Raw genomic sequence first — 21,959 nt, 5'->3', positions numbered from 1 at the left:
AATGAGCCGAGATCACGCCACTACACTCCAGCCTGGGTGACAGAGCAAGACTCCATTAAAAAAAAAAAAAAAAAAAAAGTGACTGTGTCCATGGACATAGAGAGTAGAAGGATGGCTATCAAAGGCTGGGAAGGGTAGCGGGGTGCTGGGGAGAAGGTGGGGATTGTAAATGGGCACAAAAAAAAAAGATGAATTAGACCTATCATTTGATAGCACAATAGGGTGACTAGAGTCAATAATAACTTAATTATATATTTAAAAATAATTTAAAGAATGTAATTGGATTGTTTGTAACTCAGAGGATAAATGCTTCAGGGGATGGATATCCCATTCTCCATGATGTGCTTATTTCACATCGTGTGCCTGTATCAAAACATATCATGTATCCTATGAATATGTACACCTACTATTATCCACAAAAATTTTAAAAAGTGACTGTGTTGCCATATACAGTAATCTAGAGGTACCAGTTGGTGGCCTGTTAGGAATCAGGCTGCACAGCAGGAGACGAGCGGCAGGCAAGCGAGCAAAGCTTCATCCGTACTTATAGTTGCTCCCCATCACTCACAGTACCACCTGGGCTCCCCCTCCTATCAGATCAGTGGCATTAGATTCTCACAGAAGCGTGGACCCTGCTGTGAATTATTCATGTGAGGGAGCTAGGTTGCACACTCCTCAGGAGAATCTGATGCCTGATAATCTGTCATTGCTTCCCCTGTGCCCCCGAGATGGGACTGTCTAGTTGTAGGAAAACACGCTCAGCATTCCCACTGATTTTACATCAAGGAGAGTTATATAATTACTTCATTCTGTATTATAATGTAAAAATGGTAGAAATAAAGTGTACAATGAATGTAATGTGCTTAAATCATCTGGAAACCATCCCTCCTCCCCACAGTCTGAGGAAAATTGTCTTCCACTAAAACTGGCCCCTGGTGCCAGAAATGTTGGGGGCTGCTGCGGTATTCCATGCCACCTAAATATTTCCTGTATATCCCAGGATAGTCGTTCCCAGGGCTCAGCTGTAAGATCTAATACATGAGCTCCCCAGCCTTCTCTTGGTAGAGAATGCACTTTTAAAAACATACACCTTATTTTTAAGGCTGGGCACAGTGGCTCACAACTGTAATCCCAGTGCTTGGGGAGGCTGAAGCAGGCAGATTACCTGAGACCAGGAGTTCGAGACCAGCCCGGCCAACATAGTGAAACCCCATCTCTACCGAAAATACAAAAATTAGCTGGGCGTGGTGGCGTGCACCTGTAATCCCAACTACTTGCGAGGCTGAGGCAGGAGAATCACTTGAACCCAGGAGGCGGAGGTTGCAGTGAGCCTAAATCACACCACTGCATTCCAGCCTGGGTGACAGAGCGAGACTCTGTCTAAAATAAATAAATAAATAAACAAAAATTAAATAAAAAACAAAAACATACACTTTTAGAATAGATTTTACTTCTAGATTTACCCAAAAAATGAGAAGATAATACAAAGAGTTCCTCTATGCCTACCCCACACAGTTTCAATTAACATCTTACATTATAGCCCATCTGTTATAATTAATGAGCCAATGTTGATAAATTATTAAAGTCAAAAGTGCAATAAGGCTGGCATGGTGGCTCACACCTGTAACCCTACTTTGAGAGGCCAAGGCAGGTGGATCGCTTGAGCTCAGGAGTTCAAGACCAGCCTGAGCAACATGGCAAAATTCTGTCTCTACAAAAAATACAAAACCTAGCCAGGCATGGTGGTGTACTTCTGGAGTCCCAGCTACTTAGGAGGCTGAGGTGGGAGGATCACTTGAGCCCAGGAGGTCGAGGGTGCAATGAGGCAAGATTGTGCCACTGAACTCCCAAAGTGAGACCCTGTCTCAAAAAAAAAAAAAAAAGAGTCAATAGTACAATACATTCAAGACTTCCTGATGCCCTTTTTCTCTTCCAGGATCTCATCCAGGATCTCACATTACCTTTAGTTGTCATGTCCCCTTAGGCTCCTCTTGGCTGTGACAGTTTTTTAGTCTTTCCTTATTGTTAATGATCTTGACAGTTTGGGGGAGTCTTGATCAAATATATTGTAGGATGCACCCACTACTGGGATTTGTCTGATGTTTTTCTCAAGATTAGACTAGAGTTACAGGTTTTAGGGGAGGAAGATCATATAGATAAGTGATACCTTTATCACATCACATTAAAGGCACATACTATTGATATGACTGTTGATGTTTACCTTGGTACATTGACTAAAGTAATATTTGTCAGATTTCTCCACTGTAAAGACACTCTTTTTTCCCCTCTTCCTTTTGATACTGTGCTCTTCAGAAGGAAGTCACTATGCAAACTCTATATTTAAGAAATGGGGGTTATGCGCCACCTCTCCTAAGGCAGTTTTACCTACATACATTTGCCTACATAAATTTTTTTTAATTCTTCCACATAGATTTGTCTCTTCTTCCCCATGTATTAACTTATTCAATCATTCACTCTAATCAATATGGGCTTGTGGATATTTCTCTTACACTTTGGGTTATAATAGAATGTAATTTTATAAAGATATAAAATACTAAAATACAGTGTTCCAGAAAAACAACAAGAGCTATGATCCAAGCCCTGCCTGTGCTGCTGAAATAATCGATGTCATTTATTGGGACAATCTGTTTCCATGTCCAGTTCTGTCCTTCTGGGGATAGTTCTCCTGCTATGAAAAATAAAAAAGATTAAAAGTTAAATGCTGAGCCTAGTCTTTCTCATTCCAGCCATACCTGACTTGTGGCTTCTGTCTGCAATACTCATTTAAGAAATACTTACAAAATGATCCGTCCAAGAAACAGTGAGTCCCTAAATCTCTTAAAAGTGCTATTTGCTGTCCAATAAGGCAGTAAAGAACATTTTCCCTAGGATGCACTGTGGTTCAGACAGAAGCCCTGATTTTGCACAGAGCTCTTTCTCTTTTATTTCTTCACACATAACCATTGGAAAATTGACTTTCCCAGGAAAAAGGAGGGAGGAACATTTTTGTCCCTGTAATTGAACATTGATGTTGAACTAAGAATCTCTCCTATGACATAAGAAAATTCATATCAAAGCATATTTAGATTTTTAGTTTATTGTTTAAAAAAACAAAGGTCTTTTGAACCCAAGGGAGGCATTCCCAACAAAGCACTCCTCTAAGAGAAGGTCAAGCATTGTGGGCAGGAATAGCACTGTTTTTCTGTATTCCTTCAGTACCCACATACAATAGATGATAAATATATATGAAATATATGTGAGTTAATTAACTAATTGGAAGAAAGAAACCCAGGCTCCTGCATCAGGAGGCCCATGTACCTGTCCATGACCTGGCTGTCTGTGCTGGAATCACTTTGTGATTCTGTGGCTCGGATTTTTTTGAGCAGGGATGGGAGAGGCTGTTCATTCTATTAAAAAGCAAAAACACTGCATGTACTTTGTACTGGAAGTTCTTAGACTTCAAAATATGTTCCAGGAAACCGACTGAGAAAATGTCACTGCTGGGTGAAAGTAGCCAGATTGATTATAATTGCGTGAGAGTCACAGAAAACAGGCCACCATTGCTAGAAGCTTCCACAATTGCTCCTGAGAGGAAAAGGGGCAGTGACAATAAAGAACAAAGCTGCTCCTCATTTTTCTAGACCAAGCCAGATTTCAGCAAAATTAAGAATTAAACAATATGTGTTTTTCTATTTTCTCCCCGCTTTGTATGTAATTTTTACCTTTTAAAATAAACTGTTATTACAGGAACAGAACACATGTAGAGTAGAAAATAATGAAGTAGAAGCAAGTATAGCTTTAAAAATAAAAACATCACATTTCTGCCTTGCAGAGAGCACCATTGTTAACAGCTTACTGACTGTCATTCTGGGTTGTTTTTCTGTATATATATGCAAATTATGTGTGTTTAACTGAAATGAGGTCATATACTATTTTATTGCCTATTTCTTCAGTCAGTGATCTCTACTTTATTATTACAACTAATATCCAGACAACATTCAGATTTTCCTAATTGACCCCAAAATGTCTTTTAGCTGTTTTTTCAAACCAATATCCCACTTAGAACAATGAGGGCATTACACTTTTTCATTTTTCCTTTTTAGTCTTTTTTAATCTAGTTCATTCACCCAGACTTATGAAATAGATAGTTTCGATGATCCTGGAGAATGTTCCACCTTCTGGGTTTGGATTTGTCTTTGCTGCTGTCTTACAGTGTTGTTTAGCCATTCCTGTTCAGTCTAAAGGCTCAATGGGCTCAAGTAACATCACATCAGAAGACATAATCATATCTTAGCACAAGTTGATGATGCTGCGCCTGGCCCCTGGATCGATGTGATGATGGTCTAATATCATGTTATGCTTTCGCTTTGTGCAAGTTTTCCCCCTGTATCTGAGCATGTATCTGTGTGGTATAACTTTGCCACTATGGAAATGTTCCATTCTCCTTCAGCTAGCCACCTAATGATTTTTTTTTTTTTTTTCTTTTTTTGAGATGGAGTCTTCACTCTGTTGCCCTGGCTGGTTTGGAGTAGCCCAGTCTCGGCTCACTGCAACCTCCGCCTCCCAGGTTCAAGCATTTCTCCTGCCTCAGCCTCCTAAGTAGCTGGGATTACAGGTGCCAGCCACCACACCCAGCTAATTTTTGTATTTTTAGTAAAGACAGGTCTTACCGTGTTGGCCATGGCTGGTCTCGAACTCTTGACCTCAGATGACCCGCCCACCTAAGCCTCCCAATCCCAAAGTGCTGGGATTACAGGCATGAACCACCGCACCTGGCCCACCTAATGATTTTTAACACAAATTGATCATGCATGCCTATAGGAACACTTTAATTATGATTTCCAAAACCGTATTTTCGTTTTTCTTCCCTTTTTTGCATATTAAAAGTGTCTATCTCCCTTTGAGCATCCCAACTGTTCCCAGCCACTTGTGGATTCTCAAAGTACCATATCAATGGTCTCTTGAGCCTTCCAGCTGGGATGGACACATATGAATGTATAAGCTTCCACATTATTAGCATGAGGGAGTTAGCTCTGCTCACAGCTTCATGAACTATCACCCCAGTGCCTCCCTGTTTTGTAATGATGCTACCTGAAACGTCATTCATATGTAAGGGCAACTGAGATAGGGGCATCAACTTCCTAAGTGGGATCATGATTTGGATTTTGGAAATACACACGCTTTTGTAGCGCTTTGCACATATTAATAGAAAGCATTCAAAACCTGGTCTTTTTTTCCTTGTATGGTTTATTGTTCCCCATTCTCTGTTCCCCATCACTACTTCACCCTCATGTTGCCATGAGATCTAGCGGGAAGGGGCTGACCCTATCTAAGTCAAGATCACTTTCTCCCATCATTTGTCCTGTCTGGACTTCATAACCAAAGAACACATGACTATTGCAGCAACGGCTTCCTGAAATTCTTGAACTATGGATGCTGGAAATGTAAGAACATGCTTTGATTGACTTTGTCTTGTGTATCAGGCATTCTATTAAGAACATAATTCTGAAACACCAATTTATGGGTAAAGAAAACTGAGGACAGAGATATTAAGATTCTTGCCCCATGCTTCAGATATTTAGTTGTCTATTGACTACATTGCCCCACTCCCCCCCTGCTGGTAAAGTTCACCTCTCACTCCAGAGACTAAAAATGTCACAGCTAGGGCATAAGCGTGTGACTTATTCAGGCCACAGTATGCAAGAACAAATCTTCAAAGGGCTTCTGAGATATGCTTCCCTTCCTCATAAAAAGGAGTGTACAAGAAACTCCCTCTCCTCACTTTCTTTCTTTTTGCCTTTCATTGGGATTATGTGAGAGAGTGATGCTTGGTGCTATGGCAGCCATCTTGTTACCATAAGACAATATTTTTGATGACAACAGCCAGCATACTGACAATGGCAGAGCAGAAAGATAGAACTTGAATACTTGCTGGCATCAATTGAAACCAAACTTGAGTATCTGATGGCATCAATTACTAGCCTCAGAGTTGCCCTGAGTTACAACTTGCTTTTACATGAGATAGTAAATATCATCCAAACATCCTAACTAACACACTTAGGAAAGCAAGGAGTAAGGGTGTGAGTCCCACTGTGTCTCCTATGAAAACAGGAGTTTCAATTTCCTAGCACTCCTTGTTTGTTTCTAGACTGTAGAATATTCAAAGGAGAGTCAGAGAGACTGATGGCCCTGCTATGTTCTACCCAGCCACCCCCAAATATGTGGCCTGATGCTTAGCTCTTCACTTATCATTCAGCTAGGCCTTATTTTACAATGGTTTGGTCTATGATTTACTGGCTGATGTTGGCCCCAAGTCTGCCCCCTCATCAAGACTTGAACTTGTCCTTAAGATCCAGCTCTGGAAAAGGCATCTCAAGCACTAAACCTCCTCTTCTGCCTGCAAGGGTCAATATAAGAGCCTGGACCTAATTGCTGGCTGGTAGCCTAAGTTAAATAAAAAATAAATGCTAGGCAAATACTCTATCTTCCGAGCATGCTGCCTGTGTGGCAATATTTCTGCTAATAGACTCCAGCCATGAGTCATCTGTCCATCTTGACATACTGTCCATTGCAGATGAGAAGGAATATTCCTTTCCCCTACAGTATTTGCATGTTGATATTTTCCTTTAGGGAAATACCTGAATTTCATATCACCCACCTCATTAAAATTTACCTCCCACAGAACTCGTGTAATATGTACTTTTTGTTTTGTTTTTTTTTCCCCCCGAGATGGAGTCTCACTCGGTTGCCAGGCTGGAGTGAAGTGGCGCAATCTCAGCTCACTGCAGCCTCCACCTCCCGGGTTCAAGCAATTCTCCTGTCTCAGCCTCCCAAGTAGCTAGGACTACAGGTGTGCACCACCATGCCAGGCTAATTTTTGTATTTTTAGTAGAGACGGGGTTTCGCCATGTTGGCCAGGCTGCTCTCAATCTCTCGACCTGGTGACCCGCCTGCCTCGGCCTCCTAAAGTGCTGGGATTACAGGCCTGAGCCACCATACCCAGTCAATATGTACTTTTATAATAAAAATAAAGTTGCAAATGAAAGCTTAAATTGCTTCCTTAGCAGAATTACACTTTTAAGGCCTGCCAATGCCTTAACTGGAAGGAGAGATTCACACAGAACTACAGGTGCTGAGGCCACCTAGTGGGAAGAAATTTTTATTTCAGAGGTTTTTTCTATGCCACTTACATCCCTTGTGCACACAGGCATGTGCACGCATGCACACACACACACACACACACATACACACACACCGTCACCAGGTGTGATGGCAGCCCACGAGCCTTAGCAAAAAGGTGAATGTTGGGGCCAAGAGCAGACAGAACTCCACTGTGTTGCCTCTGATCCAGGAGGCTGCATAGGCAGAAGCTGTGTCTGTTTTTACTTAATATCTGAAATTGTAGGTACACTCTGACTCTGGGAGGAAAGGGGAAGTTAAACACAGAAAACCATTAACTTTGGAGACTGAAGGAGGGGACATAAGTTGTTTGACCTTGTTAGTGGTAATGATTGTTCTTCTCCTTTGTTTGAATAAGTAAATAAAATCCTGCAGGTAAATGTGCATTTCTTGACATCTTGGACCTCCACTCTGGATCAAGGGACCCCCAGCTCACCCTTCAGACAAGGAAGGGTCAGTAAGGTTGAGCTCAGCCAAAAGTCATGAAGTCAGAGAAACTTGTCCCCAGAACTCTGCAGTCTACCGCTTTTGGCTCTTCTTTGTCCCCTCAGTTCTAAGCCTACTGTTAAATTAAGGTTAGCCTAAAGCTGCCTTCTTACATATTTTAAGTTTGGCCTAAAGCTTTCCCCATACATAGTGAACTGTAACCCGATTGGTGTGTAAAAGAGTGAAACCTACTCTAATACCAATCGCCAAGTTTCAGCCACTCACAGGCCAGCTATTCAAACTGTATTCAAATAAGGCAAATGCCAAGCTGTAATCAATCTGGCTGTTTCTGTACCAGATTTCCATTTTCTGTACATAACTTTCCTCTTTCCGTCTATAAATCATCTCTAACCACGCAGCAGCATGGAGCCTTTCTGAACCTATTCTGGTTCAGTGACAACCCAATTCACAAATCGTTCTTTGCTATCTACCCAGGCAAGTCTCTTGCACACTGACCATTTTCTCCCTTATAGTTACTATTCAAATATTGCCTCAGCTAAACCTTGGGGAAATGTCCACAATGATGGGATGAGAGCTTCGTGTGTTATTCTTATGAAGTCTTCTCATGGGCCCAGAGCACAATACCTTACCCCAGAAATGAAGCCTGCATCGTGAAATCTCAAAATGGGAGGAGAGAGATGATTGGATCATGGCTATCCAGCTGCTCCTCAGAATGTTTGTTTGGCCTATATTGAACACAGGGAAGACATTAATGTTACCAGAAAAGCCTGATCCAGACCCCAAGAGAGGGTTCTTAGATCTTATGCAAGAAAGAACTTGGGGTGAGTCCATAGAGTAAAGTGAAAGCAAGTTTATGAAGAAAGTAAAGGAATAAAAGAATGTCTTCTCCAAAGCCAGAGCAGCCCCAAGGGCTGCTGGTTGGCTGCTTTTATGGTTATTTCATGATCATATGCTAAACAATGGGTGGATTATCCATGAGTTTTCCAGAAAAAAAAAGCCGGTAGTTCCTGGAACTGTGAGTTCCTCCCCCTTTTAGACCCTATTGGGTGGCTTTCGGATGTTGCCATGGCATTTGTAAACTGTCATGGTGCCGGTGGGAGTGGCTTTTAGCATGTTAATGTATTATAGTTAGCATATAATGAGCAGTGAGGATGAACGGAAGTCATTTTCTTCACCCAAAAGTGGGATTTGCCTGGCTTCTTTACTGCATCCTGTTTTATCAGTAAGGTCTTTGTGACCTGTATCTTGTGATACCTGTCCTGCTGACCACCTAGCTCATCCTATTACTAAGAATGCCTAACCTCCTGAGAATACGGCCCAGCAGGTCCCAGCCTCATTTTACCCAACCCCTATTCCAAATGGAGTCACTCTAGTTCGAATGTCTCTGATATTAACACTCCAAATAATGCCATAGAAATGTTAGCTACTATCATCATCACCATCACCATCATCATCAGGCCCAGGGATAGAGTCAGGCATGCGAGGCTCTCACTTTCAGAGTCAATTTGCATCCCCACCTGCTTTACCCTCTTTCCAGCACTGACTGTCATCATCAATGAGGCCTTAGTAGCTCCCAGGCCCTGTTATAAGGCCCTTATACGTTATTAATTCATTTAATGAGAAAAAGAAACAGCCACAGAAAGCTCACCAATACACATTCTGCCCAAGTTACACAGTGAAAGAAGGGTAAACCTTGGATTTGAACTGGTTTAACAATAGTTACACAGGTCTTACACAGGTCTCTTAAGTTTCTGACACTTGGAGACTCAGGGACTCAAGATACTGATTTTATTCATCACTCTGAGTACAAGCACATCTTTGCAAAAATCTGATGACATATTTTAAGTAGGAAATTGCAGGATAAAGTAGTCCATTGTTAGCAGTGGTAAGTTAGTCAACTGTTGGTGGGAGTGTAAATTAGTTCAATCATTGTGGAAAGCAGTATGCTGATTCCTCAAAGAACTAAAAGCAGAACTGCCACTTGACCCAGCAATCCCATTACTGGGTATATAACCAGAGGAATATAAAGCATTCTGCCATAAAGACACATGCACACGAATGTTCACTGCAGCACTATTCACAATAACAAAGACATGGACTCAACCTAAATGTTCATCAGTGACAGACTGGATAAAGAAAATGTGGTACACACACACTGTGAAATATTACACAGCCAAAAAAAAAGAATAAGATCATGATTTTTGTGGGAACAGGATAGAGCTGGAGGCTATCATCCTTAGCAAGCAGGAACAGAAAACCAAATACCATGTGTTCTCACATATAGGTGGGAGGTAAATAAGAAGAACTCACGAACACTAAGAAGGAAACAACAGACGCTGGGGTCTGCTTGAGTGGGAAGTGTGGGGAGAGGAGCAGAAAAGGGAACTATTGGGTACTGAGCTTAATACCTGGGTGATGTATTAATATGTACAACAGACCACTGTGACACACGTGTTTACGTGACAAAACTTCGCATGTACCCCCAAACCTAAAATAAACATTAAACAAAAAAGAATCTGCCAGTGACCACAAGCAAGTCAAACAGCCTCTCCATGCCTTTAAGCAAATTGCAAACTCATACACCTTTGGCGCAGGAACAAATGATAAGGGAATTTGGGAGTACAGGTGTAAAATAACAGGGAAGTACAAAAAGTTACTCACAGAAAAATTACTGGGCCACGGATATTGGCAAAACCGCTGCACAATCTGTCGGTTTTCTAACACTGGTTTTCAACCAATGCTGGCCAAAGCAACATGTCTGCTGATAAAATTCAGCTGCAGACTGAGTTGTGGATTCAATGAAGTGAGCACGGTTTCCAGGACGTATCACCAATGGCCAGGAGCTAATTCCTAACTTGGAGCAGCTGAAAACAATCACGCCACATTTTACAGTAACAGCAGACAGAGATGCCAAGTTCCCCGGCTAAGCCGAGTCATCTGTGAAAAGTAGACACAATTCAATCTAAATAATAGAGAACAGTGGCAGCCTGGATTGATGTTTCTGCATGACTCTCTGCTTAGTTCACATTGGAGCCATTACCTCGTCGGATTTCTCAGCAGGCGGTTTAGCCTATAGGAGACATTCCCTATTCAGTAACAAATCTCATTTCCTCTCAGGCTGAAGGAGACAACAAAAGCCAGATGGCCCTTCAAGACTGTTCATGATGCTCAATGAGCCTAAGATGGATGCGGCCCATTTCTAGACTCTTTTCAGCTGAACCACAAGGTGGTGCTAAAGTACAAAAAATGCTGCTTCAGCCTGCAGGTGTCACCCACTGCGAGGAAGGCAAAAGAAAGAAAAGACCATTATTTTACATCCCTGAATAAAAAAGAAAATGCAAGTCTAGAAGAGCCTAACGAGGCCTCAGCACACAGCAAATCCCCACTTATTCTTAGTAAATTCGGGTGCCTGAGTTTCAGGAGGCTGCAGGTAAATTGGGTCTGAAAATTCAAAGGAGCTTAAAAGAGCAATTAAGCCTTTGGTTTGCTAATGAAGGCAGCACTGAGCAATAGGCCAGACAATTAGTGTAACTGAGCTCAGTGCTGAAAGAGCTACTGTGTCTCATTGTAAATTCTGCACCTGTTAAGGGCTGTGTGTTTACAGGTGGGCTAATCAAAGAAGAAAGGCACGGGCAGATCCTGCAGAAAATTTCAGGCAACTGGAAGGTCACCTCCCCCAAAATCCAGGGAGCACAGAGGACTGCTTTCCTCACAATCCTTCCTTCTAGACCTGTATGGTGCAATACGGCAACCACAGGTGGCAGGCCCTAAACTGAAAATATACGCTGGAGTTCAGCAACAACAAAAAGTGACATCGCTCATTAATCAGTTGGATATTAGTTACATGTTGAAATGATAACATTTTGGACCCACTGAGTAAGACAAATGTCAAATTTAATTTCCCCCATTTCTTTTTACTTTTGTTCTTTGTCTCCTAAATATGTTTAGTTACATAGATACTGCTCTCAGTATATTTCCATGGGATATTACTTCTCCAAGAGAATATCATTGATAAAATATGGAAATACTTCCACACCAATGGGATGCTTACACTGCCCTGGGCCTCATCCCCTCCTCCCTATGTCCCACTGCCTCGGCTGCTCAATCCCTCACAGCCCTGCAGTGCCTGCCACCCAGCCAGCCTGAGGGAGGCCCCTCATTCCCTCACGTCCATCCCACCACCCCTAGGATGGGCCTGGATCCAAAAGAGAATGCCCTATGCCCATCTGGCACGTCTTAGTCACACTGTCCCCGGCTATAAGAAACAGCCTTTGCAGTGACTCTAACAAGTGTCAAATATTTGGTATTTGTTATTGTTGCTTTTTTTGAGACAGGGTCTCACTCACTCTGTCACCCAGGCTGGAGTGAGTGCAGTAGTGCTATCTCTGTCTCCTGGGCTTAAGCAATCCTCCCACCTCAGCCTCCTGAGTATCTGGGACTACAGGCATGTGCCACCACTCCCAGCTAATTTTTGTATTTTTTGTAGAGACGGGGTTTCACCATGTTGCCCAGGCTGATCGCAAACTCCTGGGCTCAAGTGATCCTCCCACCTCAGCCTCCCTGTGCTGTGGGATTACAGGCGTGAGCCACTGCACCTGGCCAGTTGTCAACCCTTTCGAATATCACTCACACCTATAAAGTTTGCACTTATCTCTACAATGACATTTCTCAATTTGTATATTGGTCTCCTCAGGAAGCATATGATCTCATGGGTGGCAGGACAAACCTTGACCAGCCTTATTTCCCCTGCTCCCAGTCCTGTGAGCACTGGTATATATGTGTGCTGTGCATATGTACCTTGTGTATTTGTTGGTTGAAGGTGAGTAATAGAAAGACACCAATGCAGGGTCAAGAGGCCACACAGTGTCCTTTGATCCTGGGGCTCTACAGACCATGTTGCCTCTCACATTCAAAAAGGAGACTGACTTCTCCAAAAGAGATATTGAGATCAATTTCTCCCTTGGGGTTAGGCTATTTGGGAAGAACAGAGAGCAGGAAATCTATGAAGGGTTTACACAGTGAAGAAAGACAGAATCTGGCAGAGTGCGGTGGCTCACGCCTGTAATCCTAACACTTTGGGAGGCCGAGGTGGGAGGATCATGAGGTCAAGAGATCGAGACTACCCTGGCCAACACGGTGAAACTCCATCTCTACTAAATATACAAAAATTAGCTGGGTGTGGTGGCACATGCCTGTAGTCCCAGCTACTCAGGAGGCTGAGGCAGGAGAATCGCTTGAACTCGGGAGGCAGAGGTTGCAGTGAGCCAAGATCATGCCACTGCACTCCAGCCTGGCAACAGAGTGAGACTCTGTCTCAAGGAAAAAAAAAAAAAAAAAAAGAATCTAGAATTTACTTTGTCAGGAATCTGACATTTGGCATCAAATGACCCAAGTCGTGTTCATCCTGTGGGTTGAGGTCTCAATTTGATCTGGCTCTTCACATCCTCATTTATTCTGTTTCTTATATGAAGATGTCTATTTCTTTCCAAGCTCTCACTTGAATCAAAAATTGCAAGATACAAGGCAGGTACATTTTCTTCTCTCTAGCATTGAGGGTCTCACATAACCCTTATAACAGGCCTTGGGAAGGAGGCCAGTGGAAGAAGAGCTGTTCACCAGAGAGGACCCCCTTGTCAGTTTGAAAGGAGAAGGCATTGGATTACTCTGTGCCTTGGGGGATACCTAATGTGTCAGCAAACCACAGGTAAGGATTTCACTGACAGGAGAACAAAGATTGAGCTCCAAGGCTTTCTCTCAGCTCTCTAAACCTGACTCCTGTGTTGCTAACAGAGAGCATGGAGAGAAATGGCTTGCCCATCCAAATGCGTAGCACTTGGTGAAATTTCCTGGGCTCCCAGGTGTTTCCACTAATCAAGGAGGCAAGGACAGGAGATACCAACTCATTGTAGGAAAAGCAGATGACTTTATAAAGTGCCTTCCTAAGAGTACACGCCCTGACCACAGCCAGCCTCCCAGCTATCCTTTATCGAAGGCTCACAAAGTGCCAAGCTCTGTGCTAAGGAGTTCCCAAACCTTACCTCAATCATCATTCCAAATGAAAAGATAATTACTATTATTGATCGCTACTTTGTAGATGAGGAAACTGACACTCAGAGAGAGTCATCAACTTGCTTAATGTTATACAGCAAACAGGTTTCAAGAGCTTCCCCGATCTGTCCAAATTCAAAGTCCAGGAATTTAATCACTACAAAATGCCACTCCTAATACATGAGAGATGTTGATTACTCAAGAAAAGACTTCACAACATTAGCTCAACAGAAAGGTTGGTCTCACCAACCCCTCTCCATACATACAACATTGGAGGAGGCACTGAGGGTCTGCCTGGCACTGGTTTGGGCACAGCTAACACTTGACTCTTCTTTAGACTCAAGTGGCTGCCTTGGGGGCTGCTTTGCTGAGAATCATAGCTGTCAATCAATTATGTGCAAGAAGGACACCGCTGTGATCACCTACTGTTGACAGGTATAGAAGGGAGTGGGAGAGAGAAAGTTTGTTGAGGTGCACATATATACCACTTTATATAACCTTCATAACATATAAAGGAGGGGCCGGAGGCTCAGTAAGGTAAATGACTTGGCAATTGTCACATAGCTAGCTAGTAAAAAGTAAACAAAGGATTTAACCTAGGATTGTCAATCTCCAAAGTAAGAGACTGCTTCTCCCCATGAGACAGAGTAAGGGCCCCCCTAAGGGGCCAACGTGAGCCTCTCCAAACATGGAAATAAAAGAAAATCTTGAGTTTTCTTCAAGGGAAATTCTAGGTACCTCACTAGCCTTAAGAAGTAAGTGACCAATTTGGTAAGCAAGAAGGTGACTGTAGCTTAAAACAACGACCATCCAAGTAAGTTAGAGCCATGAGATGATTGGTTCCCTATGGAAACTAAAGATATCTTCACCTATGTCCCTGACTTGTTTTTCAAACCTGAACCCCTACCAGATGGAAAATGCCAACTGCTGTCACACAGAGCTCAGATAAGGGGAAACTGAGGGCTGAATTCTGACCACTGCTCCTTGTTCTAAATTTCTTCCTGGGCAGCCTGGAGAAAGTCATGCCCACAGGCCAGACCTTAGCATTCCTTTCTGTTAACTCCAAGTTTTTAGATGAAACTTCACTTTCTTAACCAATTGCAAATCAGAGGATCTTTGAATCGACCTATTACCTGTAAGCACCCACTTCAATGGTAACCTCCATGTATTAATTTATTATTTTTGCCTGTAACTTCTGCTTTTCTGAAACTTACCCCTGCCTTCAAAAATTCTTGCCTGTGGTCGGGCATGGTGGCTCATGCCTGTAATCCCAGCACGTTGGGAGGCCGAGGAGAGTGGGTCACTTGAGCCCAGGAGTTCAAAACCAGCCTGGGCAACGTGGCAAAGCCCCATCTCTACTAAAAATACAAAAATTAGCCAAGTGTGCTGGTGCATGCCTGTAATTCCAGCTACTTGAGAGGCTGAGGCACAAGAATTGGTTGAATCCAGGAGGCAAAGGTTTCAGTGAGCCGAGATCATGCCACTGCACTCCAGCCTGGGCAACACAGTAAGACCCTGTCTCAAAAAATAATGACGACCACAACAACAAAAAAACCCTTGCTTGTAAGCTATCGAGGAGGTCAGATCTTAAGCATGAGCTGCCCAATTGCCCTTGCTTGGAGTCCTGCAAATAAATGTCCTCCCTTCTCCTGCTATAAAACCTCAGTGTGACTGTTCGGCTTTACTGCATTGTGCGAATGGAACCTAGTTAGATTCAATAACACCCAGAGTGGATGAGATACCTTTTCAAGGTTCTTCTGAACCATATGATCATGTAACTTCAGGAGAAATTAAGATGCTAAAAAGAATTTGAAATTATAGTGCCTGGGAAACGGTAATTCTCATTAATTAAATTTCATAGTCTCTTTCCTCTCTGTTAGGATAGCCTTTTGTGTGTAATACTTATCGTATTTGTACTAGTTAAAAATATTGTTGGAAATAGAATCGGTGAAAGTGTTTTGAGATTCTTTTTTCTTACAGGCATGGAGCAAAAGAGTCAGGCAACGAAAGTTGATTTGGACCCTACTAAGATCAAACATTGTATGAAATACAGATTAGTGACTAAAGCAGACATCAGCTCTACCTATTCTAGCTAGTGATCTGGAAGAAGCCAGACACTCAGATTTTTTCCCCGTTAACCTCTCACTAACAATTTATGCAGAAGCCTTATTGAATCTTCCTTCCAAATCTCTTTCCGAACATCCTCTCCTCCATCACAATTCAAGCATGCATCATCTAGACTTTGGCCATCTATGTCCTCCCTGCCTCTAGTCTTGCCCCTGCCATTTACCAGCTTCTCAATTACAGCCAGAAGACTATTTCTAAAATGCAAATTGGGCCATGTCACTCCTTTGCTCAAAATTCTTTCATGAAGAATGAAGTGAAAACTGAAAGTTTCTTATAACAACAACAACAAAAAATGCCTATCTACCTCATAACCCAGTAGGTCTAAGTATTTTTACCAAATTGTGGTATATTTATAGCATAGCATACGACAATGTTTTAGAAAAGCTGAAAACATAACAGTAGGGATTATGGGTACCAGATTTAGCAAATAAAATACAGATTTTGCATGGAACCTGCTTTTGCTAAAAAATATTTGGAGTTTATCTGAAATTCAAATTTAACTGGGCATCCTATACTTTCTCTGGAAAAGTTAACATGGATAAATCTTCAAAATATTATGTTAAGCAACTGAAGTCAGACACAGTAAAGCAGACGCTAAATGATTCCTTTTGTATGAAGTTCATAGGCAGGAAAAAGTCATGCTTAGTGGTAGAAATTAGAGCGGTGGCTGCCTCTGGGAAGTGAGGATTGAGGGGAGGGAGACTAAGGGACATTTCCAGGGTAATGAAAATGTTGGTGGGGAGGGTGTATACATGGGTGTATACACAGGTATGTACATTTAATAAAACTTGTCGACTTGTACTCTTCATTTTGCCTCAATGTTTAAAACTTGTAAAATAACCCCACACTATCCTCCATGGATTCTCAACCCCTAAGCTTTTGATTATAGTACACGTTTCTTCCTTATCTTGCCATTCTTATGCATAGGTCTTCCTTTCCTCCCATTATCCTTAGTGAGTCCTTCTGACCAAGTATGATGAAACCCTTACTCATCACTTCAGCCTACCCCTGGCTCTACCTCCTGTAAGCTGAAGACTTGCTAGAGAGGTTTACACCTCCCTCTCTTCTCCGGTCCCTGGTACCTTGCAACCCACCTCCACGACAGCACTATCCCATTGCATTATTGTCATTGTTTGTGCTACACTACACTGTAAATTCCTCATTAAGGCAGGGACCTTTCTTCTTTGTATTAATGCAGTACAATGCAAGGCACCTAGCCACCATCCGTGAATGAACAAAACAGTCACTCACTCTGGCTTCTCTGCTTAATACCCTACCTAGAAGCTCAATATGTTCATTTAATTTTTATTTCAAATATAATATTAAGTACCTATGCACTTATATTTAAAAAGTAGAATGGTCAGAAGAGAATGAATGAAGGACAAATCTTCTGTATACCCTATTTGCACATTTGCCTTTACCAGAAGCAACCACTATTTACATTTTCTTCTATACTATTCCAGAAATTTTCTATGCACAACTAGCATTTTTTTGTGTGTATATATGTACATATTTATATATTTCTCCTATTTACATAAAGAGGAGATACTGTGCTACTTCTTTTCTACTTTCCACTCCCCATTCCCAGTCTATTTTAGGTCCTATTCCTTGTCCTCAGAAGTGACCCCTGTATACCTTATACACCTTGCAGGCTAGTTTCCAGCTGGGTTTGTCCAGTGAGAGATGATGGAAGGTGACTGGAGAGTGAGAGGATAAAGAAATTTCGGTATCTCTTCTTCCTCCACTTTAGCTGCATGCTCCTGGTAGTAGCTGCATCCCTTCACAACTTCAGCTTCTGCATGCAGGCTCTACTTTCAGTCCCTAGCACTTTCAGCACCTTGGGCCCCAGGGATATGCCTTAGATTAGGTTCCCTGGAAACTAACTGAGTTGGAGAGGTGTGTGCAGATGGCTTGTGGAAGGGTGGTTTTTGGGAGACACCAGTAAGGAAAGGAGGAAAGCAGGACTGGCTGGAAGGAGAAGCTAACCTGAAATGCAGTTCAATGAGGCCTCAGCCAATGCTACAGGGAACTTCTGGATGGCCCTTGAGAATTGTCCCAAATTGAGACAAGGGGGCTGGGCTTTCATATCACTGAATTGAACAGTCGCTGACCATGGTCACCCCCAAGCAAAAGTGCAACCTGGGTGAGACTGTACCTGTGGTGGCTGAGCGAATTCTAGTGAGGGCTCAGCTGTGAGCAAACAACAGCTGATATTCTCAGCCCTTGTGGATGATGTGTCAGACCTGAAAAGGAGACCAGGTGGAGCAGCACTGTGATAATGGTTTCCCACTGGTGCTAGTGTCTGAGTGTCGTAACGTACCCTGCCCACACTTCTGGTCATTGTCCATTCATTAAAGCTCAACATTTGAACCATCTGGGGCAAATTCTGTTTCCTGATTGGATCTTGATTGATAAACACACACACACACACACACACACACACACACACACACACACTTCACTTAATCTATCTTGAAGCACACACTATATCAGCGCATCTCAGTCTCTCTTATTCTCTCTACTGGCTGCATGGCAGTTCAGTATCAATATAATTAATATAATATAATATAAATCTTTATTAAGCCTTCTAATCTTAGACATTGGGGTTGTTCCCAGTTTCAGTCTTATATTCAATGCTGTCATGAGCATTTGTGTTCATCTTTGCACACATCTACAAAATTGGTATAAATTTATTTTTGTGGGTTTTTTTTGTTGTTGTTGTCATTTGTTTGTTGTTTGAGGCAGAATCTCACTCAGTCACCCAGGCTGGAATGCAGTGGCATGATCTCGGCTCACCACAACATTCACTTCCCTAGTCCAAGTGATCCTTTCACCTCAGCCTCTTTAATAGCTGGGACTACAGGCTTGTGCCACCAGGCCTGACTAATTTTTAAATTTTTTTGTAGAGATGGGGTTTCACCATGTTGGCCAGGCTGGTCTCAAACTCCTGAGCTCAAGCCATCCACCTGCCTCAGCCTCCCAAAGTGCCAGGAAGTAAAAATTCATAATAGTGAGACTACTGTATCAAAGGGTATACACATTCAGATTTTGGTAGATATTGCCAAATTGTCTGTGAATAATTTACTCTGGCGCCTGTCATCATGGCATATGAATACATTCAGAGTTTAGTAGATATTGCCAAATTGTCTATGAATAATTTACTCTGATGCCTGTCATCATGGCATGTGAGAGTGACTGTATCACTACACATTTCCTAAATGTGTGTGTTCACCACTTAGAGCAGCCTGTTTGATTTAAGAGCTCCCAGGCACACGCTTCTACCACTCCACATGCCTCCTTTGGAGATACACTTACTGCTGGACTGGAGGAAAACCACTCATAGATGTTGTGTGACCTCACCACCCGTTTTCCCCACAGTCATTTTGCCTTTCCTTCGTGTAGACTGTTGCATGATACTTGGCCCTCAGATGCAATTAATGGAGTAATTTCTATCTGTCCCCTCTTCTCCCTGAGTTCAAGATGGCTTTATAATTCCATGAAATGTCTACAGCTAGCAAACCGGAAATTAACCTGAAATAATGAAATCTGTCGTATACAAATACATCTTACTATGTAATCAGTAATCAGGCCAGTGCCTCACATTCAGCAGGCTCTGCAGACACTGAATGTGTGTGCGCTGCTTGAGAATACTAGCGATCATGACTTGACAACCCTTTTGAAGCCACTGTAACATCTTAAGGGAAAAACATGAGCTTTCAGAAAAAAAAATCAGGTTTATTAATTCTGTCAGCTCGATTCCAAATTTCCCCCTTAATACCCTCCCATTTATGCATAACATAGAGACATGTTTCATTTGCTTTGACTAGGAATATTAGCATGTGAATTACACTCTCTAAAATTAAGTTCTGGAATGTTCTTGGAAATGGAAGAGAAGTTAGATAATTTCAGAAACACAAAATGAAAGGCCACCTATTGGGTTACTTTGTAACTTTAATCCTTTATCTCTTAATTTTAAAAAGAGCTACACTTGATTTTAATAGAAGTAAATGTCATCCAGTAAAATCTGATAGGCTTGTCACCTCCATTCAAACTGTGAGACACAACCTGCGAAAAACAGACCATCTGCAAGGGTCAAAAAAGGAGAGAGCTCAGGCTGGAGTCCATGACTTCCAGACACCAAGGCAGGTCGAGCAGCCCCAGGTTGTTGATACACCACAGTGAAGGCTAAATGCCATCCTTTCTTCCCTTCCTGTTACCAGGAAGACATCACACAGGAGAGCAGCTCTAGCCAAGAACAATAGGGCTGAGCTAGCCAGTAGAACCAGACTGAATGGGAACAACAGGAGACAGGTGGTCAGAAGTCCTGGGTGTGCATCCCAGCTCCATGCCCTAAGACAATTCCTCAGCCACTGGAATCTTCAGTTTCCTCCTTTATAAAATAGTGATTTCATCATCTGCCTGGCCTACATCACACTGTTGTTATGAGGATCAGATGAGATGATGAATAATAAAGCACTTTGTAAACCAGGCAGTGCTGTAAAATCAAAGGAGGTGATACTTTATAACTTCATCCACAGCAACTGCCACCCAGTAGGTCCAACCAGAATGCCTTGCCCCAACTTACTACACAGGTGGGGAGGACTTTCATAAGGAAGATGGCTAGGGATCACCCTTCAGTCAGACAGACGTTTCAAGTTATTTTTCCAGAACTGTGCATGAGTTTGTAATGACTCATCCACATTCTCTCAAGGTAATTTCCAGAGGAGAGTATCAAGAATGATCAAAGCCAAGAATTCACTTTTGGCCATGAGACAAAAACAAATTGGCCTTGTGTTTAAATCTCACATAGGGATGGAAACAGAAATTTTGGGCAAATGAGCATCATGTTCAATCAGTCAACAGAGTTTATATTTTCATCATACACAAGAATAAACTACTGAAGAGTCATTTATATTGATGATTTCCAATCACTTTCCCCCAATTCTCTATTGAACCCATTCTAATGAGACACTTGTGTGCTGACTACTCCTGCAAACTACTTATCAAGATCACCCAATGATCTCCACACTGTTGAAGCCAGGGATCAGTGTGCAGCCCTTACCTTACTTGATCCATCAGCATCATTTAACACCACTGATCACTTCCTCTTTCTTGAATCGCTTTCTTCACTTGGCTGCAGAGACACTCTTCTCTCCTTTTCCTCCTATCTTACTGACCTGGTCCCTTTCAGTCTCTTTTGTTGATTTCATGGAATTCTCAGACTCAGTCCTTGCCTCTCTTCTCTTCACTCACTCCCTAGGTATCTCATTCAGACTCGTAGCTTTAAATACCTTCTGTATGACTGGTGACTCCCAAGTACACAGACAGCAACCCTGAACTCCATGCTCGTACATCTTGCTTAACATCTCCGTTTGGATGTATATCTCAAACTTAACATAGCCACCCCAGGACTCTTATTTTACAATATGCATAACTTTTCCCTTCTCAACAAACGGCAACTCCATTCTTTTGGTTGCTGAAGCCAAAAGGCATGGGATAATTTTTGCCTTTCTCCTTCATACCCCATACCAAATTTAATATTACTCTACCTTGAAGTATATCCAGAATCTGGTTACATATCAACACCGCTAATCTATTCCAAGTTACCTTTATCTCCCAACTGAATTACTGTAATGGCTTCCTACCTTATCTCTCTGCTTTTCCCCCTTGCGTTCTTACAGTTCATTCTCAACAAAACAACCAGAAGGATTCTCTTAAAGCATTAATCAGGGTCAGGCTTGGTTGCTTATGCCTTTAATCCCAGCACTTTGGGATGCCTGGGCAGGAAGATCACTTGAGACAAGGAGTTCAAGACCAGCCTGGGCAACATAGTGAGACTTCATCTCTACAAAAAATAAAAAAAATAAACCAGGCATGGTGGTGTGCATCTGTAGTTCCAGCTACTCCAGAGGCTGAGGTGGGAGGATCACTTGAGCCCACGAGGTAAAGGTTGCAGTGAGCTGCAATTGCACTACTGCACTAAAGCCTGGGCAACAGAGTGAGACCCTGTCTGAAAAAAAAATCAGATCTGTCACTTTTCTTCCTTTTTTCTTTCCTGCCTACCTTCCTTTTTTCTTTCCTTTATTCCTCCTCTCTCCCTTCCAATCTCTCTGCTCCCTATCTCTCATCACTGGATTGGTCTCAACCTCATTTAATGC

The sequence above is a fragment of the Theropithecus gelada genome, chromosome 9 (assembly GCF_003255815.1).
Source record: "Theropithecus gelada isolate Dixy chromosome 9, Tgel_1.0, whole genome shotgun sequence".
Classification (NCBI taxonomy): domain Eukaryota; kingdom Metazoa; phylum Chordata; class Mammalia; order Primates; family Cercopithecidae; genus Theropithecus; species Theropithecus gelada.
The sequence above is the reverse complement of the archived record's forward strand: the minus strand, read 5'-3'. Positions refer to the sequence as shown.